Genomic DNA, 27,899 nt, shown 5'->3' on the forward strand with positions numbered 1-27,899 from the left:
TCATCATGGCACCTGTTTGTAGGTGGGATATATTAGGCACCAAGTTAGTATTGTTAGCTTATCATGTTGATGCTGTTTTTTAAATATCATGCTCTCTCTGACTTTAGTTCAGTCATGCTTCTGTTTTGGGGTGCCCCCCCCAGTGGTGGGGGTTGAGGGGTATACTCAAAGCTGGCGGTCTGGTAGTGCTAAGACAGAAACCCTCTTACCACAGTTTTCAGTGTTTGATATGTTTTGATTGGCCTTATGTTAGTGGCAATTTTCATATTAACACACACAAACACAAATACACACACACTTACTTTCATACAAATAGAAGAGGCAGACACACATGCTTGAAAGAAAGTTTTACCGGCAGTACAGCTTTTATTAACCAACCTGATTTCTATTGATGAGCACTCTATCTTAGAGAGAAGTAAACAGGCACCACAGATGGTGTTGACTAACTCCACTGCTGCTGATGGTGTGTGTATGTGCACACACTCATGAGCCCTGATCTATAGTGATGCTTTCATCTCAGATCTATAACAGTAAACGGAACAAATTAGACTTTCACATTTCCACCGTGTTTGTTTGGCTTCACGGTGTTCGGTTTTCAATGGCTCTGCTCTCAGGGGCAAGGAAGCCACGGGCACCTGGCACCGCTTGTTGAATCTCTAAGGGTATTTGCGGCTGTGTTCAGAACTTGAGCCTCAGCCTCCACCCCATGGGTCGTTACAGAGAGGTGGGTCTGCTTGAGGAACCAGGAGGTTTCATAAAGTATTTCAGTTACTGGTATCATCAGCCTAAAAAGCAGGTGACTACAATCCATTTGTGTGTTGTTAGGCAGCGACGTCTAGTGATTACAGCTGCAAAGAAGGGGGTGAGGAAAAGGAATATAAAGAATGAAAAGTCAGTATAGGGAGGATTTCGAGGATAGATGGTCAGGATAAACAAGCACAGGACTTACACTCAGGAGACCACAGTTCATGTGTAGTGAATATTATAATTTCAGATTCAAAAGGATTCTGATATTTTTGCTTGTTATAAATAAAAGATATGAAAAAAGGTTAGTTTTGAGTAAGTACCGAAGAAGATATACCTTGTGAATATTACAACATGCAGGCCAGTGAGACTTCATAGTGAGTCCTCAAGGCGGATTAATTAACTGAGTGACAGGGGAGGCATTGTCCAATGGAGCACCTCGCTGACATTGATGCTGATAATACAGTGAATAAGAGAGTGTGTATTGCTTTTGTGTCACTCTGTCCGTGTCCGATCTGCTGTCTTGTACATAAAAATGCTTATGGCTCCATTTACTGCTGTCAGCTCTGAAAGACTAGGAAATAGTGACAGCTTCTAATGCTAACATTACATGGCTTGTGTTAAGTGTCAGGGAGCCTGTCACCGCTGTAAATTAGAAGTGAGGTCCTTCAGGCGAGGCTGTCTTTCTGACTTTTCTTCAGTAAGAGATCAAGTTTGGGTTTTTATGTGATTCTGGTAAAAAAATTAAATTAAATTAAAAAAAATAAAAAAAAAAATATTCACCACTTTACAGTCTCTGCTTCACCAGTGGTTGTGAATTAGAAAAAGGCTTTCTGGTTAAATACTCTGTGTTGACAGCAGCATGACAGTCTCAAAAAAATAGACAAATCCAAGCACTTCTAATCCCTCTGTTGGGAATGCTTCCTGTTGATGTGTTTATAAAACATACTTTTACATCCCTGTATGGCCAGAAGATGAAGGAAGTAACATAGTTAAATAATGAATCGGTTGTAAAGGAGGGTAAATAACAGTGCACAATGGTAACTCAAAAACTGCTTTACTGCGCCAACAAAAAACACATTAGCCAAGAAGGCTATCGTCATAGCAACAACACTACAGGTGGTAGCTCAGGCTCTCTTGCTCCTGCATATCACGGCTGCCCGGACCACTGGCATCCACAGCAACTTATTTGCCTAAGTGGCAAGTAGCCTCAAGTGTGGCGCTTCACACATGGGCAAGGAGGAGGGGGAGTATGAGGGCGGCACCTGAAGAGGACAAACAAAAAACACAACACAAACACACTCGCAGCACTGGGGCAGTAACACATACGCATAACTGTGGTCACGCATGGTTATGTAACTATCGTGGCGAATCCTTGGTCTCGCAGCTCCAGCTATCTGGCAGTGCTGCTCCGTGCGGGACTCAAAATGCAGCCGGTCGCGGTTGCCGGACGATGGAGCAACATTGTACCAGAGCTGGAAAGCTACACACGTGCATCCAGTGGAATCTTAGAGTGAGACGTACAAACAAATCACACAGAGTGCGACAGGAGCAAACCAATCTACTGTTGTGTATGTGTAGCTTTATTTCTAACTCTTGTGTTAATTTTTCTGAATTTGTATTGAAGTATTTACTGTTCATGGCAAGATAACCCACCTTCACAAAAGTGTGACCAGTGGAGTGAAAACAAAATGGTGACTAACAATCAGGCTATAACAGATACAACGTCCCTGGAGGATACACTGGTTTTGTTTACTCCCTGCAAAGACTGTTGACATGCGGGGGCTCACATGCAAAGGCAGTATAATAAAGGAAAGGAAAATCTAATGATTGAAACGTTGGATTTATTTGTTGGAAGGGAGCCTTCAGTGACCCTGTGACCCCTTTCCCTTTGTCACCTTCAGGTCAAATCCCCACCGATATGTGAAAAACATTACGCTCTAACAGGCGTGCCATGAAATTTGCCCAGCACATTATCTGAACAATTTAGCTGGTGCTTTCAGAGAGAACAAAAACAACAGCGCAGTATCTGCTGGAAAGAAATGAGGTTAAAAAAAAAGAACAAAACAGGAAGCATCCATTTACTGTCAAGCACTCCACAATTCACAGATATTTGATCTGATCTGCACTCTACATGTACTACATGAAAAAGAGGCTACGTTAGAGGCCGAGAGAGATGTGTGAGAAATGGGGAATTAATTTCCAAGGCTCCAAATCATTAGCAGCAGGCTGTTCTTCATGAATTAATAAACACAACAACATGTTGCTTTTTGAATTCAATTACAAACTAGGTCAATAGCGCATCCCAAATAATTAGACCTGCACATTAATAGATTACTTAATATTTCAGCGTAATTTAATCAACAGCACTCTGGCATGTCAGACAGAGGCTGACAGATCTGAAGAGAAAAATATCTCAACCTTTAGTTACACTTGGAAGATTGACAAAGCAAGTCGGGCAGGGCTTCAAGATAAGCCATTTATTGTCAAAAGATTGTCAGGTTGCATTTTTTGGCTTTTTCTGGATTATTATTTTTCCCTGGTATTTTATCATTTTAATTAGAGGAGACAAGTGAATGAAGTAACGATCATGGTTTATTATGACAGATGAGGTATAATAATTGAGTCTCGTCAGAAAGTCCTTGATGCTAAGACTCTACAGGAAGATTCTGTAATCAAGGGGTGTCTGCCCTGATAATTGCAACAGTAGTGTAACTGAACATTAAGTTGACCATGCAGTTAACTTTAATCGTAACGTATTCAATATAAACATCACCAGCATGAAAAACAATGATAGTAATAGCAATAATAATCTGATTTAATGTCTTGACCTTGTGGCTCATTTATTTTTCCTTTGTTTTGAATCACCAAGACAAATACACACATTTGAAACCTTCAGTACAGTAGTTTTTGTGGGGTTTCAGTTAGAAATCTCCGTTGAAACCTCAGGTCAGCATACTCACACCCGAACCATGTAAAAACAATCCAGCAATTTCCTCCAAAAACCTCTTCCCAAAGACCAGAGACCCACCCCGAGGCTTGGTTCTGTCCCAATGCTTGCTCCTGCACCGAGTCCTCTGTCCTGCAGCAGCATTCAAAAGCCTTTGTATAGGCCCACACCGGAACACTTTACCATCTGAAATAAATGTACTAAACCCATATAAACAAATTAGCAGGGTGCTACACATAGTTTTAAGGCTGTTAAAGTCCTTTTTCAAACCCAGATGTTGCTGCATGTATAGGATGCAAGTTCTAACAGTCAGATGGTTCTTTTGCTGTTAAGAAAAGGTGATTTATGCTGGCTACATGCTTTTTTTACCGTGGTGTCAACAAATCCCATGTAGAGAGTAAAAACAGCAATACTCTATTTTGCACAGTCTGTTCAAAGCATAAATGCTGCGCTGTTATTCTGCCTCTCTGGTCAGTATAAAAGGTATGGACAGGAGACTGAAATCGGGGGTCACTGTTGTCCCCTCTCTGAGTCAGCAGCAGAGGTAGACAGGAATGGTTATTGTTACTGCCATGTTAGGTCATGGTTTAGAGAGTCCTGCCCGACACAGGGCCACGCATAGACCTTTAGAGGGGCAGGAAGTAAAAAAAGGGTAACGTGGAGCAAAAGCTGCCACAATAAGATCAACAGGTTTTGCAGGAATCCGCTCAGTAGTTTTTATGCAATCGTGCCGACAAAACCAACCAACAAACAAGCAGACATGGTTATGGGTATATACAAGTCGTAACCAATTTTACATAACTCTGCAGCACAAATCAGCCGACTGTTTTCTCCCCGAAAATGAATGCTGCGATATCACTGTAAAGCGGCCTGTGCCGCCATTGTTTGGTTTCACTTTTTTAAAAAAAACAAAGCCGGCGTAGTGGTCTTTGTGTGGCAGCATTGTGCGATCTCTGTGTGGCTGTGTTCATCTGTCACTCAATACTTTATGACTCCCCTACTCTATTGTTTGTATTGTTTCCTGCTCAAAGAATAAAATCCCAGCGGAAATACAGTTTAATTTGTTAAAAAAAAAAAAAAAAAAAAACCAAAAGGCTCAGTAACATCCTCAAACAGCTGGTCGCGTTTTCAAAGTGCTATTTTCAGTGGCTGATGAATCCATGATTGGTACTGTAGAAAGTACTTGTGTCAGCAGGACAGTGTGTGTGTGTCAGAATAAGCTACTGTGTGTGTGTGTGTGTGTGTGTGTGTGTGTGTGTGTGTGTGTTCATGTTAATGAAGGAACATGTCAGCCAGAGCAACAGTGTGGCTCACTGATGTGTTTTTCATTGTTGGGGAACAACAATGGAGCTCTACGGCACAGAGGAGGAAGATATATCAGGCTGTGATACACACACACACACAATACTCGTTAGTGGGATTTATTTGTTTTTAGTTTTGGGATTAGTTGACAACAACAACATGATAGAATATCATCAGACTAATCCTTTAATGGAGCGCTCCCTGACAGGCCTTCAGTCGGCGATAAACGGTTTCACAGCTGCGCAGCTTCTTTTGGTGTTAGTCCACCATTAAAAGTCGTTGAACTTGAAAATGGAGACTGTTTTCCGGAGCGCAGGCTAAACCGGACTTGTTTCAGACGTTTCACCTCTCATCCAAGAGGCTCCTTCAGTTCTGACCGATTATCCGGACTGTTAAGTCCTCTTCAGGAATCGTGACAGCAGCAGCAGCAGGACAATGTTTCAGAGTGTGAAAAGTGGGAGGACACATCGTTCTTGTCCATGGTGTAAATGCGTCTCCGTTTAATAGAAACAAAAGTTGACATGCTGAGAGAGAAAACAGTGAAGGGACGTTGTCAGTGGAAGCACAGTCACCTGTCTTTGAACCACAAGGTAGTAATAATGTAATCAAACACACTCGCATCATACTTGTTATCATGACTAGCCTTGACCTCCAAACAACCTCAGCTCATGTATAAGTGTGAGTGTGTGTGTGTGCGTGCGTGCTCGTGCATGCCAGTGTTTATGGTGGTTAGGTTAGTTCAGTAAGAATGCCAACTAAATAAGGCTCAATAAAAGTGCACATTTACCTGCTCTACTTTGATAAATGTCACAGCTCCCTGCGGAAAATTGGCTGCAAAAGGACAGGGTGACTAATTCCCCTGCAAAAATGTTGTAAGGGCTTTTGTATGTCTGTGCATGTGTGTTTATGTTTGTGTGTGCGATTGCGTGAAGGACTTACAGGTTCTTTGAATGAAAATGAGAACTGTTCAATAATACATAAGGCTGTCTGCAGAACACTATTACCAAAGAATATGTTTTATGAAAGCCCCCGTAAATGGTGGCGCTGGATATTTCCACGCTGCAATATATTTTACAGATTTGACAAATTGCGGACAGGAGTCGATATTGCATTTGGGTTTCACGCTCGGCTGCTTAATATATTCCCTCAATTCTGAAAACATTGAAAAGGGGCTAAGAAAAAATGTTAATCACATTTTTCCCCCCTATTATATTGCCTTGTCCTGCTGGTGTGTAGCTATGACATACTACATTACGGGTTAACTTGCATCAGGATATGGATATGAAGCAGCTAGTCAACTTTCTCACCGGGGATCTAAATCTGATGCATTGCTACCTTGTTAATCCACGTCGCATCTTATTCATAATTATCATATTTAGTCATATATTTTCTGTATGGAGCACACAACATGAGATATTGTGAGAACAGAGTGCCGAGAAAGAATGTGAAATAACAGAAAATAGCTCATAAAAACGCAGTAACTTTCTGTAATCAAAACACATTTTTTAAGCTTTCATTTTGGAGGTTAAATGTTTAGTTAAAAATACATATAAAAAAGGGGTTTTATTTTACAACTGTGATTGAAAACTCATTTTCAAAAATGTCAAAATATTGCTAGACATTTGGTAATGAGGACTAATCACAACACTCTTTAAGGGAAATACTGAGGGAAAACACTGAAAGAGAAGAAAAAAAAAAATCCACCAAAGTGCGACTGTTCAGATGCTTTCAGTCAGATGCCTGCGTCAGAGTGGCTGACTATAAACTGCTTCAAGAAAAGTCAGGGAATTTAAGATGTGTTTTCTGCTAGAAGGGACTTGGCCTCAAGTGTTAAATAGCTTCCGCTCAAGGAAGCTGCAGGGACTCAAGGCTGTGGGTACCTGTGAGTTTATCCTTGAACAATAGTCTTGTTTGAGACAACATTTATCAGTGTCTATGACTGCTCCTTTTTTCTCTACTTTGGGCTTCAGTTAAATAGGTGATTTAGTCTGGTTTATTTGTTTGAACAGTCATTTTTTTATGTGTAAAATTTGTAAACGAGGTTTGACATTTTTGAGATTTCAAAGGGTCAGAGAAAAAAATCCCCTTTCTGTTGCGGTTGCTATTCATGCAGATAGTTGGTGCCACCCAGACACAATAACAGCAAAACCATCCATATCCATGAATACTGTGAAATTACGGCCTTTTAAGCTGAGAGACACCACATCACCAAACTGCTGATTAAAATCAAATCTAAAATTATGAGAAACTGAATGATAAAAACAGAGCTGATTAAAGTAGAATTGAACTGTCACATTTGCTCTTAAATTGTATCTTCTATAACCTTTGTATCATTTGTCACCCCTGCTTAGTATTATTATTTATCACTAACCAGTGCAGTGCCCGCTGGAAACTTGCTGTTTGTTACAGATGATCAGGCATTATGAGGGTACTCCTACTGTTCTTTTGACAAAAACTAAAAAATGCTGAAGTATGGAAAACCTGTGTTGACATTGACTCCCTGCTCATCCAGTCTCATTCAGCCTTCTGCTTTAATTTGTTTTCTCACTACAACGTGTTACAACAGCACATTGCTGCGCCTCACTGATCTTCATTTTGTCTACGTCTGCTTCCCCATGAGATCACACGAGGGGGATCGCATGTGGGACCAGCTTCAATGTGCAGGACCATGAAGCCAGAGCACTGAAGCCACGCCCCAACTGCTGGCCAGAGCGGTGTTCAAAGTTTATTCAAATCGTATTAATATTGTACGTGATGTGTGTCCAAATTGCTTGTGTCATCAGCAACACACCTGCCAAGTGTTTAGTGGACATACAAGTGACAGAGGCAGACAGACAGTAAGAGATCCTTGCTTTATATTGAGATGTTTACTGATGTTCACATCAAGTCATGTCGGTACTGTCAAACCTTAAGGTCTAGATGAACTGCTGAGTGGTGGTCTGCAGGGCTTACGATTAAAATATTGGCTAGTGAACATGTAAAAGATTACGTCCACATTAGTACAAACACTGAAGGACAAATTGAGTTGTTGTCACTAATGCTTGTCTGCAGTCGAGCTAGACGCTGTATGGTAATGTTAGTTGGTCCATCACCTTGGTAGAAAATTGATAGTCTTTGGGATGGATTGCATTAAAACTGTGTAGCAACATTCATTCTCACTACAGGATAAATCCAATTTACTTGGCGCTGTTGCCCAACCGTCTTGCTATTACAAACATAAAGTGGACATACGTGCATTGAGGAAAATTCATTGAGTTTTGTTTGATGGACTGACATTTAATTATTCTGATAACTTTGGTGATCCTCTGACATTACAAGTGGTGCCACCTGCAGGTCTACCAATTCAATCCAGTATCTCATCAGACTGGTACAGACCTGTATACAGATATTGATGGTTCTTGGAGGAAACAGTGGGTTGACATTTCTTGGTTGTTACTGAAATGTCTCAACACTTTATGGATTGACTGATGAAATGAAATGAAACCAATGACAGTCCCATCAGCCTTAACTGTACTTTGAGTTTAGTGCTAAATAATATTACCATGCTAACAAACTAAACTAAAGTGGTGAACATGGTAAACATTATACCTGCTGAGCATATGCTACAATTGCTTACAACACACGGCGATAGGAGTTGTTATAAATGTTATGCGTTCATGTTCGGCTGTTGTTTTTCTGATGAGGACAGGCTGTCGTTGCCATATAGCAACAGAAGTCAGTAGCCATCGTCATAGCTACAGTTGGCTTCCCCTTCTGAATTGCATCCAAGTCACATGACTGATTTCCCATGCTCTCACTTTCAGCGTTGCTTCCAAATCAAGCGATTTAGATAATCTGGCTAAATGCTTGGCTTGTTTAAAACCTGTTTGATCATCTCTGTTTGCTGCTCTTTACTGTTGTAGATACAATGTGATCATAACTAACAGAAATTAAGGCCAAAACTACAGAGACATAACCAAGGTTGCATTAAAAAGGATAGCTCCTTTAATTCTGGTTTAGAAGTGGTCATAATCAGCAGTGAGTGAGTGTTCTGTGGACAAGAAGGCGACTCCACCAGTGTCAGATCGTCTGCCGCTCTCCACTCCTTGGCTTCTGTTAGAAGAAGGCAGCCTGTCTAGTTTGCTACACGTGCCATCTGCAGTCGACTGATGTCGACAAGATTTTCAGGCTATTGAAGCTCAGTTTTTTCAAACAGCTATCTCTTGGTGTCGTTTGGAGCTGCCAGCAGTTAAGACGCCAAGTCCAGCCTTCATCAGTTGAATGACATCAAATACTTGGTGATCACTTCTTCTGGTCAGTCCTGGCTCCCCCCCCCTCCTCCTTGTTGGCGTGAGTTTCAGCTGCGAAAACTCAGGAAGCCTTCAGCTGTTGGCGCTCAGCAGCAGCGTGTAGGGGCAGCGGACGAGCAGCTATGTTGGTCACACATGGCTGTGTTTGCTTGATGGGGTTTTATTGCCTCGAAAATGCCATGGAACGTGTCACAGCTAACCTTTTCCGTAAACGTGTTTGTGTTTGTGTATGTGTGTTCTCCTCTCCCGGCAGCTTCTCGCAAAACAACAAGCTTTCTTTACTGCGTCCCTTGGGGAATTGAAGTCACACAGAGAGTAACAAAGGCTGTTTTAGTCTCTGACGGTGAACTCTGGTCCCACATCCAGGCCTACAAGAACACGTCTTTTACATTTCATTAGCGATTCATTCTCAACTTGTTATCCTCCGGAAATTGAGGCTTTTTGAAGATTTCTTTTTCATGTTGCTCGTCCTGATTTTTCCTGTGACATTTTTAATCTTCAGCCAAACACACTCTTATTTGAATGATATTTTCTTTATCTATGATTCGAGAAATGACAACAAATGCCCTTCTCTATGACAAAAACAAACACAAATTAATTGAAGTGAAAACTCAATGCACCCCTGTGACACACACACCTACACACACACACACACACACACACACACACGTACACAGAAGCTCTGAAAAACAGGAATTTTGTAATTTGTTCTTGTACATTCACCCAAGGCTGTCTGAGGTTGTTTGCAGTGGTGATGGATGTGGAAATACCAAAGAGGGTTTGTTTCAAGAGTAGTGAAAAAAAAAAAAAAAAAAAAAAAAACAGCTTTCACTGGCTCTCCTCAGTGGATTCTTCTTGAAACATTTCCTCTGTACGTGTGTTTGTCTTGTCCTTGAGAACCATATAACATGAAGGGGTGGAGTCAAGGTTAAACATCATTAACCCTTCGTATCCCACCGTGAAGGTAAGCAGAAAAAAACAGATCTATACAAACTATTCAATACCGAGATAACCCCAGGGCCTCATCCTACAGGGTATGTCTATATTGTTTACTTCTTGTAATACACAGACTATACTCTCGACTTGACACTCCGTATTTCATGGTTAAACCTTTCACCTAATTTAAATGGTACAAAATACAGACAAATTGATCACCTCTATTATGTGCTATTACTGAGTGATATTTAATTCATCATACATCGAACATATGAAGATATGAGTGGAAAGTAATGCTCTTGCAACTATATTTATAACACTTTCCTGACTCAGGTGTAACTTAACCATGTCATGTGACTTTCCACTTCACTACACTTTAAGTTATTGATATATAATAAGAAAATGTACCTGGACCACTCCAGAAAATTGCAGATGAACAGTTAATATCCAGAAATTCAATCACAGACACAACCTGATTTGTTTAGGTTCAATTTTCTCTTGTCACAGTGCTACGCTTATGATGTGGTTGGGTTTGGGCACAAAAACCACTTGGTTAGGGTTAGAAAAACATTATGGTTTCTCTGAAAATACTTGTTTTTTTTGGTCGCCACAGAAATGGACAACAGGAATTTATCACAAGGTTTCCTTGAAAATATCAAATGGTGTTTTGCTTTGAATGAGGTTGTGATATACAGAAACGTTTACTGCCAACATCTTATCCTGGCGACTGGGCTGATAGACATGGCCACTGCCTATCTATGTAACAATTTGGCCACCATAGCACACCAACCATGCACGCAGTATACCATGTTTCTGCCTCTTGCTCTACTTTATTTCGATTAATATTAGATGTTTCCCATTTTCCTTCAATCAGCACCTGCAGTGAAAAGTGCCTGCTGCTGATTTTGGTGTAAAATTATGGCAACATTTTCGGACCTGATATGTATGGTGCACTTTAAACCAAGGTAAGACAGCAGCCAAAACTATGTGCAGAAAGACTGTGATTGTTCATTAGATAACCAACGTGCTCAGCATATACTGTAAAATCACAATGTAATACAATTAATGGACTGATTAACCATGAAGCTAGAATAGACATATGTGAGTCACTGCTGATTATTTGCAAGACATGACACAGTACAGTGCGGTTGGGTTGCCGTAAATTACCTAAGTGCACTTGCAAGTATAATTAGGTGCTATATCTTTCTATGATTACATTTCTTGTGGCAGCCCTTAGTGGATGTGACAGACAAGAGTGGTATTAAGTTTAATGGTGTAAAGTTGGGGTGTAATGATTCATTTTAACAACGATTCAATTCGTATCACGATTCGTGGTTGCCGTTAGATTCAAGGACGATCTTGGGTTATTTAAAACGATACGATTCGATACGATTCAGTGACTTGAAATTGATTCAGTAACTTTTTAGCCAAAAATTCAACCAGTGTGACCGTGAAATAAATACCTGGATACTGGACAGTGCAGGTGAAGTTTCCTAGATCCCTGTTGTTGCTTGTAAGGGAATCAGGTTTAAATTAATTATGGCTATAAACAAGTAAACAACACTTAATGGCAAATGTATTAACCTTTTATTTGAATGAAGTGCAACCAGGAGGTTAACCTTTTCTGCTTTCATTTTCAGTATAAAAAGAGTACAGCAAGTGGTGCAACCAACATTTCTTCAGGTTGAATTAACAGTAGCTTTACCTGCTACTCCTGCTGACATTACCTTGTGCTGCTGCTGCAGCAGTAACACTGCAAGAGGTGCCTGAACATTTGGCGTCGTGTAAAATACCAAGGTGCCTTAGAAGGTAGTTGGAAAGATTTTTTTACTTGGCTTTTACGTATTCTACAAACAGTGAGCAAATTAATTATCTGTCTTTGCAAAAGTGAAAGTGTTTCCACACACTGGACCAAAATGGTGGCTTTAAAATTCCTTGCTCGCCGTCTTCCCTGTCATCTGCTATGCTGCGTTTTGTTGTCATTCTGAGATTTGTGCTGCTGCGGGGCATGTGCCGATGACATCGCAGACAGGCAGACATTTCTATCGTTAAAAGTGCTAAAAAAAACACACATCAAGTTTGCCGTTCTTAAAGCCAATATGCAATTTCCTAGTATCGATACAATTGATTTTTTACAATTTCAACATTTTTTGTTGCCTGGAAGGCCAACTTGCCGAGCACAGATCAATGTAGCTGGATCGTGGCAATGTAAATCGATTCATCGATGTAGTGGATGAATCGTTACACTCCTAGTGTAGAGTGTGTCACTTTTTGACACTGACTTTTTTCTTGATACTGGTAAATAAGCAGATATAATATAATTCCTGCACCGGTTTCAATTCACGTTCACTCACACTGATGTGTAAACCTCAAAGAATGAGTAATGATTTGTTTGAGCTCAACTCATGAACTCTAAAAAGGTCTTTCTTTTGACAAAACCTTTAAAAAAGTATGCAGGAAGTCTCTTACTTGTGTGGTCAGGGTTGTGAGTTTTATACTGAGTATTTTTTTAAGTAATCAACTCTGTAGTAGTCTAGGTAAGCCCTCTTGATGCACCTTCATGCAAGTTCTGTAATTATGTCTGCCTGTTAGCCTACGTTGCCAAAAATCTCAGAGATAGAGACTGTATAAACATTTTTCTTTCGTCACCTGGAACTCACACTTTGTTCACACAAAGTGACACCCTTTTTAACGTCCAATCAATCTAGAACATAGAAAAAATGCCTTTTTTGGAAACAGATGGGGAAATAAAATTAGGTTATGTTGGTGTGCTGGTAATCACTACAGTAGGCTTTTTTGTCCTTGTCTTTGAAAAAATGAATTAAGATGCTGAAACATGGATGTAGTTCCCTTATATTTTGGTTGCATTTTCTTTCTGAATGAATTTATATCCTGTACCTTATACCCCAGCTGCATTACTGTAGCTGCCTGTCACTTCTGGTTTGTAATAATAGATCATTATTGATCTGACCTTGAACGCAATTGCGAGAGTGATTGTCCTAGATCAAAGATGATAATTATGCTCTTTATTTCCTTACATCTGCAGCTTTTTCCTTAAAGACCTGCAATGTCATTAAAATCTAATTACACTATAACTGTGGAAATAAGAAAGCTTTCAAGTAGAAGACTCCAGGGTAATTTTTCAAAACGTAAATACAGACAATTACTTTATGTTTACCGACTTTTGTCGGTGATGCCAGCTCCGTGCATGATAGCTTTTTTTATATTCATCATCGCATTAATGTGTGTATTATAAAGTGATATATAACAGGTATATTCAATCACATTCAATTTGGGCCACTTGCTATAAACAAACAAACAAAAAAATACTGAGACAAACTATGCTTGCTCACAGCTGATGTGTCTAGACCAGTCACTAGGCTGAAATGTTAGCAGGTAACCTTTCTGCAAACCACAGACATGTTCACATTTTTAAGTGTAATAAGCTGTGTGCCATGTCAAAATTTGTACAAGCATGTTCGCGTATCGTGTTTATTGCCTGACTTTCACATCGGGAAGGGGGAGGTGATTGGGGATTAGCATAAAGAAAGATAAAGTTGTCTGAAACAAAAGTACTTTGCATTTACTCTGGCGATTGGGTTGGTTGACTCACCAGCTACTTAATTTTGAAGAGTCTCAGGTCTAAAAGGTCAGGAACCAGTGACATACAGTAGCATAGACCAGCGTATGACCAGAAAAAAATCTAAGAAAAACCTTCCCTTTCATTCAATCCTTGAATTGAAAAGAAAATATAGGACATGTTTTTGTGCCAAGTAATTGTTCACACACACACACACACACACACACACACACACACACACACACACACACACACACACACACACACACACACAAATAGAATCACACTTCACAGTAATACATGCACAAAAAGATACATTCTGGGAGTGCATCTTTGAATTGTGATGCTGGGCCCTGCTGGTGACTGCATGATGGAATGGGAGGAATGCCAGTAAATTCTCCCTAAGCGCTCATAACCAGCAACACTGTCACATCAGATGAGTGAGTGAAGCCCTCGTAGCTCAACCTGTCAGCCTCTCTAATGGGCTTCAGCCCGGATGTGTGTGCGTGAGAGAAAGAGTTTGCGCCGTAGCTTGTGTGTGTGTGAGTTTGTGTCATAGATTGCCTGTGTGGATGCGTCTCAACGTCTGTGGATGTATTGTGTGTGACGGTTCACTCAAACCATTATCACGAAGGGGAAAGGGAAATGGAGGGGCATTAAAATGGCTATTATTGCTCATTAAACATCTGTGCTGCTACAGTGCACTGTGTTTATGTACTGTACCACACAGTGCACAGCGCCACATGTCACCTATGCTCTACTGTAGTGACAGCTGAGCACCTGTTTGCAGCGACTGCAACTGCTTATATAGTATAAACATCAGCAGTGGTACAGATATCCGTAACAGTTTATTCTAACTCCCCTGCACACAATTTAACATTTATATAGTGTGCATAAACAGGTGATAAGCGGTGCAAGGTTCATTTGTTTGTCATTCTACACCAAATCATTTCAGTGCTACTGGTAGTCTCTTTATGCCACTCACAAAACAAAATGCTTTCTGCTGCTCCACTGACAAAGCCACGGGAAATTCTAGGTTCACGATCAGTAATTGGCCACCCAACACAGGGTGGCAAAAAGACATGGAAAATGTGTATAGTCCTTTATACTAAACAAACAGGTGACACACATAACATATATGACAGATATTTGCATGCATACAAAATAACATATAATGCACTTTTGGAATCTCCATCAGGTTGAATGCAAACATCAGCAACAAAACGCTGAAGACATTATGGTTGGGTTCAGAGTATCAGAGTGTCTTTGTCCTGCTGTAGCCCTGAACTCTGTCAGCTCAGAGTGCGGCCCTGCTAATCAAATGCAACCGCTTGATCCAGGGATGTTGTGGTGGGGACAGGTTCGTGTAAACATGTGGGCACAACAGTCTGTGATTTCACGTTGTTTGGCCAGCCCGAGTCCCATTTCATTTTCCTGTGACTGAACATTAGCCAGGAGCAACAACAACTCTCATCATTGTTTGTTATGCAGCCAATGATGGTGGTGTTGTCTGCATACTTAACAACTGTTAAGTTGGTGTCTGGGAGTACAGTCATGAGTGTACATTGTGAACAGGAGGGGGCCGAACACACAGCCCTGGGGGGCTCTGGTGTTGAGAACTAGAGTTTGAGGGGGTGGGACTCCCCAAATGAACTGTCTTTTTGTGAGGAGATGAACAGAATGAGTCAGAGCCGTTCAGCAACATTATGCTGTGTACATTAAACAACATTATACTGAGTCACCAAAACATGACCCCAGTGCAGGCCAAGGGGAACAAAGCTTAGGAAACAATCACCTTGGAATGGATTCTATTCAAATCGAGAAATTTCATTGATTAGTCTAACAAAGTTCCATTGGCCAACAGGTGGATTTGTCAGCAGATAAGATTTCTTTCTGCCCACCTGGTTACTTTAATTCTCATCTCTGACAAGAGCCAACTGTTGTCTGTTATAGGACAGATGAGTGCAGGTTATTCTGTCTTGTGCTACATGCTCACCTGATCCAAAGAGATCATATTGAGAGGGTGTCAGATGGTGACTCACAAGAACAAATGAGAAGCCTCAAAATTAATTCCTAGAGGACGTCACATCAAGAAGCACTGTGTTTAACGGGCATCAAACACACACCTGTGGGGGCGGTAATGTGCCGAAAGGTGTGCAGTCTGCCGGAAAGTCAGCGCAAAAAGCAGACGAAGAAACAGTGCAGCTCGGGCTCCATAGCATCACTCACCAGAAGTTTACTTAAATTGAAAACAAACCACAGTTTGTAAACTTTAACCACAACTTATTTGCCTCACACATTTTGACTCTAATTTCCCCTCCAGCTTCTCGATTGCCAGAATCTTCTTGCTACCATGGTCCACAGGCATGGCAGACCGTAAGCTAATGCTAGCAGCTAGTAGCATGCCGCTGCTAGGTATATAAGTACATTAATTCTGTAAGATTCGTTTTTTAAGCAGTGTCAGCACAAGGCTTTTCCATTCAGCTGAGGGAGGACGTTGGCCTAGCTTATCAGCAATGTAAGTCAGAGTGTGTGCTGCTGACCGTGATGTGCATGGCTTCCATGTTAATTTGCTGACAATGAAAAGAAAGTCAGCTGCACCACCATTTTCCTCTTATTTTTTCAAATCAGAAAGTACAGAAAGGACTCAGTCGACAGTGGAGGAACTGCAGACGCCCTTTTCTAAGAGTAGTGAGGAAGTGGATGACCATGAGGCCACTGTTGCCAGCTCCTCAGTAAGGAAAGTCACTATTGGCTGTCCTAAAATGCACTAGAAGTCAGTCAATGGTGTCCTCACTTAATTTGCATAACTTGCCATGTGCATTTGAGAGTAATGTGCTGCAGGAGAGAGGAATAACGTCAGAGGAGAGGGAAAAAAAAAGAGTAAAAAAAAAAAAAAACTTAATGTGTTTAGAACTACAAATAAAGTTATTAGTGCGGTGATTTATTTTAGACAAAGACAATTTTACATTTACACCTGCTGCTTGTTGACAAGAGCAAGAGGGATATGTCCTTTCACATCAGAGTCTCCAAAAGTCTCCAACAACACCAGACAAAGTCGCTAGATTTGTCGCTAGTAGCTTTTCTTGAAAAAGAGTCGCTATAGGGGTCTGAAAACTCGCTATAAATATAAGTTGGCAACACTGCATGAGGCAGGGGCAGCAAGACAGCATAAGAGACTCAGATCGTTTACCTGAAAGTATGGAACAGTGAGCACATTCAGCCACAGAGGGTTTCAGCCAACCTGTCCCTGGACCAACAGCTGTTGTGCACACATGATAATGAAATGGATGGCTACAGGGTAAAATCATTTCAATAAATCTATGGTTATGGTATGTTTAGAGTGATGTTCAGCTTTTTAAGCTCTTTCAGCCTCGCACTTTTCAGCTTTTACAAACATTCAGCTTTTTGGGAGTGAGTGGGAAAATCTTCAATCCTCTTCAATACCACCTGTCTGTCAACCTCTTCTACTCCCTCATCCCAGGAAATGTCTGATGAAAATTTGACTAAGACCTCAACTACTTGACAGACAACACAAGTTTGTTTAACTGAGACAAGACAGAGATGCGGTTCCAACATAAAGCCACATTTATTAATTTTAAGCTAAAATAATGAATAAATGGAAACATCTGTGGAGAAGGGGGGTAATATAATTTTTGAGGTATTCTTTTATAAAAGAGTACAACTGTGTTGTAACACTTATTCCAAAATTAACAAAAAGAGTGGACAGAAGCCAGCTAAAAGGAGGCAGCCTACTTAAGGGTGTGTTCCAGGAGTACAACAACTTACCCACCACGCAAGCTTGCTGCAGTCAGCAATCACTACAAATGGTGCATCACTGCAAACTGTGTCCAGGTGAACTTTAACACTGCTTACAGTCAAAATTACATACCTCAATAAAAAGGTGTACAGGCTAACCCCGCTTATCAGTGAGCACCAACAACATTAGAGGTGAACTATAAAAGACATAGAATTCAGGTTTGTTAGTACCACTTCACGGGCACCTCATGTGTCAGCCTTTTACAGCATGTCTTCATTCATTCACTAGTCGATGAAGACACCAATATGACCGGGCAAAAGATGGTTGTGAGAAAAGAAGAAGGTTGTGTTCAAGAACCAACAGCCTGATGAACATAAGGAAACACTAGTTTCCCCATTCCATTCACATAGACAATTTATAAATAGAAATGTAGAAAACTTGGCGGAACTTGTCAACCTGAGCTCCATTCTGCACTTCAGCACAGGCGGCCACAGCTCTGCCACCAAGCCAGCAGCCCACCTGTCCAGTGCTCACCCGAGCTTGACCTCAAGTAACCCCTCTACTTACAAAGTCTCCCTGTGCTCAGCTCCTGTCAGCTATTACCCGACCCCTTTTTGTCAATACGTTCTTTCAAACTTTCCCCAAGCCTATTGTCTGCTCTAGGGTCCTGCAAAACACCCACCAGCCATCGCAAGGTGATAGTGTAATGATTGGGCGTGAAAGGGACATCCTCAAAAGGCCCAGTCGTCTGAAAGCAAGGAAGGGGTGAGATTTACCACCTTGTAAACACACGATTGTCTACAGAACAATGCTACGTGGACTCGGAATGATTGAACGTTTGTCTGCGTTCTGTTTTTATAAAGAATCCCAACTTTTGTGGGTTTGCTGATTTTAAACAAACAGGCTATAGATGCAAAAACAGAGCAGGATGACGCCTACCAGACTTCACAGGAACTATTTTTGAGTTACTTGACAGTAGACATTAAAACATTCAATGGTTAACATGGCACTTGGTCGGAGATACATAAAGTCAGTTTTATTAACACCTGGACCCATCCCATGATATGCAGGGTGTCCACTGTGATTACATTTTATTTAAATCTTAATGTCACACTTATTGACACACTATATTAAGGCCCTTGTCATAAGCGTTTATAGGTAATAAGACCATTAGAAGTCCTTGCAACATGCTAATTAACATGAATAAGACTACATAAGTGTTTATTATAGAAAAACAAACGAGCCCTTGCTCATGTCTTGCTGGTAATAAGTGTATAATAAAGGATTTATTCACCTCGACAAGGCATTATTCTCACTTTACATCTACAGGTGCAGATGCACAGTTCTATTGTCAAGTGTATAGTTAAGTCATAACAAATGCATGATCAAGTATGTACAAATCTTAATACTGCAAGCATAATGCTTAATATTTGAGTTAGTTGAATTTAGGAAATGTATTTATAATGCTATTATAAACTGTAAATGATAAGAAACTTCAGGTTTTTATGAATATCCTTAAGTTTCTATAAACTGTGAACAGGTTTCTCATAAATGTCTGTCATGCTAACATTATTTCAAGGTATTAACTAACATTTATTTCAAGGAAAGCTCTTTTGCAAAACGATCCCTAACAGCAGGACCTCCCTCCATGGTACGCAGAACCTTCATTATCTTTTCTTTTTTTCAATAGATTTTGTTCATAGATCACACAGATCAGGTTCATTGCAACTGGGGCCTCCTCTCATGACAGCCCCCATTCATCAACTGTTTAAGGATCATGTTGCAAATGTTAGATTTTCTGTATACTGCATATAATGAGTTTAAATGGCAAAAATACAATGCAGAAAATTCAACAGTTTAGATAATTCCCAAGAACTTCTTGGATAGATCACACTGGTGTAAGTATGGATTCAGATATTAATGTTCAGTCCCAAAATACTGACTGCGCTGGCTGTGCCTTTGTGTCGCTCGTGCCCCCTTTGGAAAACAACAACCCACAATAGAATCCACAAGGGAAGCTGAGGTTCACAAAGAGAAATAGTGGAATCAACCTATTTCTGGAGTCATAAAAGCCATTACCTCCCAGCTCTCCACTCTGAACACACACTAATAAAAACAGCTAATCTTTGTTTACCCTCACAAATAAGTAAGGTTGTATATGTGTTTTTCCTCTTCTGTTCTGTTTCCCATTAAATATTGTGTGCAGAAGCTGACTTGAGAAAGATAAAAAGGGATTCTACAGCGAGGAAGAGAGTAAGAGGAGAGAGGGAGAAGCTGACTTGAGTTTTTTAAATAAAACAACTTAAAATGAGTTTAAGGCAGGATGTAATGGACATACTGTGTGTGTGTGTGTGTGTGTGTGTGTGTGTGTGTGTGTGTGTGTGTGTGTGTGTGTGTGTGTGTGTGCGTGCCAAAACAGAGAAGGCAACAACCTTGATCTAAAGGGAAGAACACTTCCTCCACTTCCTGAAAGACAGAGTGTTCCACAGCAGACAAAACGCTCAACGGCAAACGTCTTCAGCTCAACTCAATAATTTATTTGTCTGCAAGGTACTTCTGAGGCAGGGGCTCCTTTGAAGTGGTGGAGGCACAGATGGCACGACCACTGTGGTACACACACACTCACACACACACTTAAAGTTGCAGGTGTAAGTACACTAAATCACCGTACAGGCCTGCTTATACACATGAGATGTGCGTGACATACCTGAATTTACACCATATGGCAGTATACATGTTCCTGTTTCCCACCTCTCTCACTCGAGCTCCCCGCCTCACACACTTGCACAGATATTCATTTACTCTATAGGCTCATAAGAGATCAACCTCACAGGAGGTAAACGTGCAAAAGCCATATGGTGACATCATAAGCCTCATTTCCACTGCATAATACATCTTGACTTTGACTTAGTGTTGGTACCTTGTACTTTCCCTTACTTTGTTTTCCACTGCTGAGTAGCCTCAGCTTACAGTGCAGATGTGTGTGATAGTCAAAACTAAATCCAAACAGGTTGTGGTCATTCTCTGCGACACTGCTAGAAACATTAAAAGCTGGAAAGCTAGTTTGCCATGAGAACAAAGACAATCTGGCAAACATTTAGTAAGCAGTTAGGATTAGAGCACTGGAAGGAGTTATTGGATTATCAAAGGCAGGTGATGAATGCAACTGGCATGAAACTGAACAATGGCAGGATGTCAAACCAACTGTAAAGTATGAAGGTACAAAAATTGAAACAGGATGGGAGGTTAAATACAGTCAATCCAAGTTGTTCAGTGTGATCCTTAGTTGACCAACCTAGTGATGCTCATTCAAAAATAATTTGTCCCGAGGGAGATTTGTCTTGGACAATTCACACACGCTGTCATCTTCAACACAACAGAAACACAGCAACAAGGGGTGATATTGAAGGGATGATGCTCTTGGATCCCACAATGAGTCACAATGAGCAGTCTTGTCAGATAACCACAAGACTGCTGAAAAATAAATAAACATCCTCTGGGCAGCGCTCCTCAGGGCTGTAGTCCTTCCAGTCCCAGGTACCGCAGCCCCCTTCTTCTGCATCTAGGCTTCAACAGACAACAGTGGATACTGATTAGCTGTCCATCACAGCACTACACAGTGGGGATTGGAAGGTGGCTTGCGGAAGACTATCCTTGACTGGCTTAAAGAACATTGATCCTTTGGTGGAGTGGGAGGTGCAGATTTGATGATTTTGGAGATTGTGCCAATGAATCCGGGATCCAATTTTCAAGTTGATTACCTTAAGGGTGCTGGAGGGCCGAACCTGCTGACCAGGTGTACATCAGGTTGCTAGAGCTTTGGATTGTTCAAGTGAAGCAGGCCCTGAGCCATGTGCCGTGGAAGTGCCTGATGAACGCCTAGTTGGAAGGGACATTGGCCTCTCTTTCCTGTGCAGGAAGGAGGTGGAAGTAGATACCCTTGGAAGGAGTGGAAGGATGACAGGCCAGCAGTGGAGGTGGGATGAGCACTGTGTGCATAACCAGCCTCTTGGCCCAGAGTGGGAGCACAGTGCCATTCCAATCTCCCAGTTCTTCTGTACCTCAAAGACAGATTGGCAGAAACAATGTGTCGGTTGAGCAGGTAGGAAACACGGCGTAACAACGGGTCACATGTCTCTTTGGCAGTGGGGAGCTCGGGTAGAGGAAGGACGTCTGCTGGGTTGGACAAACAGTAAACGAATGACCTTGTTTCCCTCAGAGTGAGGTAGATCGGTGAAAAAAGTTCATGGATATACAGGACCAGGGCAGGTGTTGACAGAGGTAGAGGGAGGCCGGCAAGGTGAGATGACCTGGGTTGGGAATAGATGCAGCAAGCAACCACAAACTCTCATGTGGACTCCACGAAGTACCTCCAGAGGGGCAGGGTCCACTGAACCTCACGGTGAAATCTTCACTAGCCACATTGCAAGTGAAGATTTTTTCAAAGCGCTTTGTTGCCATGATTTTAATCTGTTTGAGATGGAGATAGATCCATCTTTAACTTGACGTATGGCAAACAGCTGTTGTGTAAGCTTTCTTTGTTTAAACCTACCACACCGAGGTTTCTGAACACATCAAAGCAAGAAGCAAGAAAAACAAAACAAACCCAAAAAAAGACAAAAAAAACCCCAGAAGAATAAGTTCACCCACAATTTAAAATTCAGTCATTATTTACGTTAAGGAAAGTCTGGTGAAGTTTGGTAGTGCACAAAACATTTCTGGAGCTTCAAAGCAGAACAACAAACAGCAAAAGAAAAAAAAAAATCATAAAATGGCTCCATAGAGCTCATTCACTGTAATTGAAATCTCATCCCAACATCCCAAGCTGAAATCCAACTTGGGATCTCAGGGCCTCCGAAGACGTGGATTATGCTGGATGAGCTATATGGAACCATTTATGTTTTTTTTTTTGTTTTTTTTACATATTAGTCCTCAGCTACTTCAGTTGTTTAGGAGAATGCTGATATGTTGTTTTGCTGTGAAGGTCCAGACATGTTTTGTACACCACAAAGCTTACCACAATTTTCCTTGAGCGTGAGTAGATAACAACTGAAGTGACACTTTTGGTTGAGCTTTGCTTTAATGTGACTGCTCTTTTGACTAAACCTCCTGCCTGCTGCGGCTATTACACTGTTACCTCATTGTTAGACAATCAGTATTATCTGTGAACTCAGGGGAGACTGAGGTGGAGTTGTGCAAGAGTACAGGAATGAGAAGGAAGTGCAGGTACATTAGGTTGCATTGAATTCCTGCTACTTTTTGACTCAAACTTGGGTGTATTTGCTGTTCTCCCCTCAGCGTCTCTAACTGTCAAGTTCCTCATGTAAATGAGCTCTCTATACTCTATATTGTCTCTTGTCTGCTCTCTGTCCCAGAACAAGGTGGGATTCCTCAGCAGGGATTGAAGCTACTTCACTTGTCAGCAAACAGACGGCATCATTGCTTTGTACCGGAGCCCTGTTATCTCTGGCTGTGTGATAAGGAATTCCACAGAGTTTCCCTATCTGGAGGAAGAAGAAAGACGACCCTGAGGTAAACTCAGATTATGACAAGAATTTATCATTGGCATCGCTTCTATTTACATTGACTTTGTTACTGCTCAAACACGTGCACTCTCAATTGGATGCTCACGTGTCCACACTAAACCGAGACAGATACATCAGGTGGATGCTTGACATTTTCGAGACGACTGCACTGTAACAAGTTTCTGTAGTTTCTCAGCATCATTACTGTACAATGAAATAATGCTCAGTGTGGAACCTGTATATAGTATGATGCTGTAGATGTGCGAAGCAGCATGCTCAAGATTCACTGGCAGGTGAAATCTTCAGTAACTTTCCTTTTACTGTCGACATTTACTGAGTTCATTGAGTAGAATCTTCAGAATTTGACTTTGAAGGTAACTAAGCTAATTTTGAAACTCTTGATTGAGCTCAGCTTTCGTTTTCTAAGTTAGTTGTGTATGTAACGAGCAAAGTAGACCAACGCATCCTTCTTAGCTCGTAGCAGTTTGCGTAATATTATCAAAAAATGAAGTATTTGCATATGATGTTATGATTTATATTGTAATCAGGCATTAGCCTAATTTAAGCATAAAGGGGTTTCAACTTGTTAAAGCATAACAAAATGAAAGCTTCTGATATATGATTGCTGCTTCAAAGAAAAGAAAGAAACCCTTTTCATCTTGACTGACATTGTTTTCATACTGTTACAGTATTGTCAAAAGATTAGTTTTACCTCTCATTTCTTGTCTTGTGAATTATAAAATGTTCAACAGTGTTTTCAGTCTATTTTGTGTTACAGGAAGCTTCCACCCAGGCAAATGCTTCCTAGCAATCAAAGCTTGTCATGTTCTCTGACTCAAGTAGACTCTGAAGGAGCTGTCGGACCAAGATCCAGGTTCCTCTGGCCCATTCCCTGGTCTCACACACACACACACACACACACGCACACACACACACACACACACACACACACACACACACACACACACACACACACACACACACACACACACACACACAATCCAATCAATAATTAACTAGATACATAATTACAATTTTAAACACAAGATTAAAAAACGTGTAATACAAAATAATATGTCTTAATGTCAGTAATCATCTCAAGGTACTAGTTAGAATTTGATCCCCTTCACCTGTAGTGTCCCCACTTGAATAATCACAATAATTATAATTATTATTGTGATTTTTATTTATGTATTATCAGAAGTAGTAGTAGTTGCAGTAGTGGTGGGAAATCCACCAATATGCTTTATGAAAGCACATTGGTGGAATGTCTACATGGACACATACGCACAATACAAAAAAAAAACAAAAAAAAAACTTGCAGACACACAGAGCAACCAGGGGAATCCGTGTTATACACATATTACCACACTTTTACTCTCAATAGAGCCACGGAGACCTTCTTCAAATGTCAGCAAGCTTTTTTTCCCAACAGGGGAGCTGCGCTATCTGTCCCCCCATTATTATCCTCCTCCTCCCACAATCCTCGGGGGCCTCAGTCTGACCACCTGGCAGGGGTTTCTATGTTAGAAGAATATCAGAGAGAAAAGAGTGACCTTCTGCTTCAGCCTCAGCGCAGCACAACGCCTACCAGACTGAGGAACAAGGGATTCTTTACTCTGACACCTTCAAAGCCATTACTGTTATGTATATGAGACCTATTGATGCGAACGTGACGCAGGGAAACAACTCGTGCACCTGTTTCTCTTTGAAGAAAAATCTGCTTTTATTGTGACACTGTCAACGTCTGGCTTCCCCTTCCTCCCCAAACTTTTAAATCTGGACTCCAGATCTGTTTGTATCCGATGTTATCGGACAGCCGTAAACAAGCACTTTGACCCGTGAGGTAAGGTTGAAAGAAAAGATTCCGCTGAGGAAAAATAAAAAACAAAATAAAGAGGAAAAAGTGGATAAAGAATGAGAGGGAGCTGGAGTTATAAAAAGCAGCGCAAGCTAACTCAACTTTCAACGGCTCCTCTCATTTCTGACATTTTCTCCTGGAATATTAAGACGTCTCAGTAATTTCCCTGAAATATTCAGCTCTCTCAGCGCAAGTTATTGATGTATCACGAGGTCTGTTTTCATTGTAGCCCGGAGTAAAAGCACAGCACCCTCATTCATACTCTCAGTGGATTCATCATGGAGATACGCTCGGCTTTGGGAAAGGCTGTAAATCATGGCGGAGCTTTTCCAATATCTTGTGTCTCATGCAGAGCAGGGGAGCCGAGCGTAATCATCGAGTTTGCGGAGAGGTTGAAGGATGATTAGGATGTTAGAGGCTTTCTTTTAGATCAGCGCGTGTGGCTGTTTGAAGGGAGGGTTTTTTTCACATGAAGTTTCCCGAAAGAAACTCACGGCAACAGACTCACACACGAGCTGACAGGATGAAGCGACGACACTGGGAGTTGGGCTGTTGGTTCCGCATGCACTGGTACAGTAGGCCAGCAATCACTTGGCAGTAACAGCCGCATCAGTCTCCTCCACACGCTAGTGGCTCCTCCAAGCAGGCTGACATTACACAGCCTAATTACCAAGAGGGTCGGAGGAAATCTCCACAACTAGTAACCACAGCTGGTCTTTTTCAGTGTGAGACACTGAGTTTGCAGGTATCATTTTTTTTTTAGAAAAGTGACAATTTACAAAATATATAACAGTGTGTTGGACTCATTAATCCTATAAAAACAAACATCCCAAGCACGGCCCGTTGTTGAACTGATCTTTCAAAAATAACAGTCGGAAGAGCAGCAGCATTAATTCCTCTGAAAGCTACGGCTTTTTGTTTTCTTTAATCATGCTGAATGTGTGTGGTGACGTCATTACGGCACAATGTGTGGTGGTGCCAGAGAGTGATGGAAGGGGAGCAGAGGAGAAGGCTGATAGCTGGCAGATGGAGCAGAGTTTTGATCTTAGTATAGTTTGTAGTTTTAAGCGTATTGAGCATTAAAGATACTCTGCTTTGGTAGACAATTTCCCAAACGCAGCCTGAAGATTTCATCTTTATAATGATTTGGTTGGATGATTAAGTTATGGCCAATTGATTCTAAGCCCCAGGCTTTGTGAGGACACTTTGATTGAAAGCGGCCATGTTTTCCAACTGATCTTGCTCATTCGTATTCGTAGAAATGTGTATCTTGGTCTCACAATGATGTCCACCCAATAAGGTAGTGATTCAAGCAAACTGGAAAAAAGCTGATGTAATTTGACCTTTTTTAGTAGATGAGTTCTGTATACAGAACATCTGAATGTATGACATAATTTCAATACTTGTGCCATTTATTATTGTTTGTTGACTCACCAAACCTTTTAGCTTACAGCTTTGAGGAATATGTAACACTTAGATACAACAAAGCACTGTGGAATATTTCTATAGTTCAAAAAGGGGTCAACTAAACAGATCTAAAGCTAAACGGAACAGACTGACATCACAAAGACTAAACAGCTCCAACAAAGTGAGACGATGTCATTGCCATTGCAGTGAAATGTTCGTTCTGTAGACTACAGTGCAACAAAACCATGTATTTGAATGCAAGCTGTTCTAAGAAGTGAACTCTCACCTTTATTTTTGTTGTAAAATGTTACTTAATTTTGACAGCTGTATCTAGGAATTTGGGAAGAACCTGTGCAGTTCTCAATTTTTCCAAATAATGACACACTTCACCAAGACTGCATCCTTTTCTTGTCAACCAAGATTCAAGAGTGATTTGTTTTTAATTTTATATAATGTAAGCAGTGTACTTATTTTAACCCAGAGTATGATCTTTTCCTAAACCTAGACACTGGAGGGGTAAATAGACTGGCATAGACTGAAGCTTAAGGCCACTGACCAAGCTGCTGCGTTTCACAAGGTGCGAGTGAGAACATGTTGGAATTATTAGCTAGCTAGTACAGTAATGATAGTACATTACACAGTGCTTCATCACTTGAAATGTGCTGAATGCTCAAGTTCTGTCCCTTTTTTATCCATTATCTATTCAGGATATTGTTGGAACCCATATGATATAATTAAAAAATGGATAATGTTGAGATCATTAGCTATTTAAAGTTACCATCGTCAGTCAGCGGGGCCACTGTCTAAAATATTTTACCCAACTACCCATGCTGCTGTCACTGTCAGGAGGCAGACTCTGTTGCCGACACAGTAATGGTGGCTATACTTGATGATGGAACACACAAATTGGTCATCAGATTTATATTGATACATTTTCTTTGAAAAAGATGATTCAGTGTTTATTCAGCGTGTATCAAACAGAGCCAGGCTTGTATTCATCAAAAACAAATATAGAAATCACTAAAAAAAAAAAAAGCTGTTAAAGGTTAACAGTAACATTTGTGTTCATGTAGTACCCCATTGCCATTAGTTAGAAATGGATGAAGAAAATATGTTTCTTGGGCCTTTAATGCAAAGCATACTGAGTTAACAAGTAATGTGATACAACTTACACTGTATTAATAACTGAATATTTAATAGTCATATAGCTAAAATTGCCTTTCACAAGTTCTGATGGCTTTCATAGTTGGCCTTCATCAGTAGGATTCATTTTTAGGTCTTTCCTTCTGGGAAACTTTGGGTCCTGGCATTAATGGATTAATTATGCATACTGGAGCCATGACCTGACCCTCTCCAGCCTAACAAATTAAAAACAGTCCCTTAAGATTCACATAAATCCCTTAAAATACATCCTAGCACCATACCAAGAGCTGTCGTTAACAGGTGTGGCTGGTTGCTGGTTGTGTGGACGTAGGCAGTAAGAAGCTAGGCGAGTCTCCTTGCTACCAGCTTAAGCAGTCTCTATCTAAATCCATTTTAATGTAA

General features: G+C 40.9%; 1 long non-coding RNA gene across 1 annotated transcript; it reads left to right on the forward strand.

The window, feature by feature from the left end:
* The first annotated feature begins 20,038 nt into the window (after nucleotides 1–20,038).
* Nucleotides 20,039–23,984, forward strand: LOC119006957. The gene is made up of 3 exons (XR_005070964.1): nucleotides 20,039–20,171; nucleotides 22,937–23,093; nucleotides 23,848–23,984. It is a non-coding gene; the product is annotated as an uncharacterized LOC119006957 (long non-coding RNA).
* The last annotated feature ends 3,915 nt before the right edge of the window (nucleotides 23,985–27,899 follow it).

Source organism: Acanthopagrus latus, chromosome 18, assembly GCF_904848185.1.
Source record: "Acanthopagrus latus isolate v.2019 chromosome 18, fAcaLat1.1, whole genome shotgun sequence".
In the NCBI taxonomy this organism is placed as follows: domain Eukaryota; kingdom Metazoa; phylum Chordata; class Actinopteri; order Spariformes; family Sparidae; genus Acanthopagrus; species Acanthopagrus latus.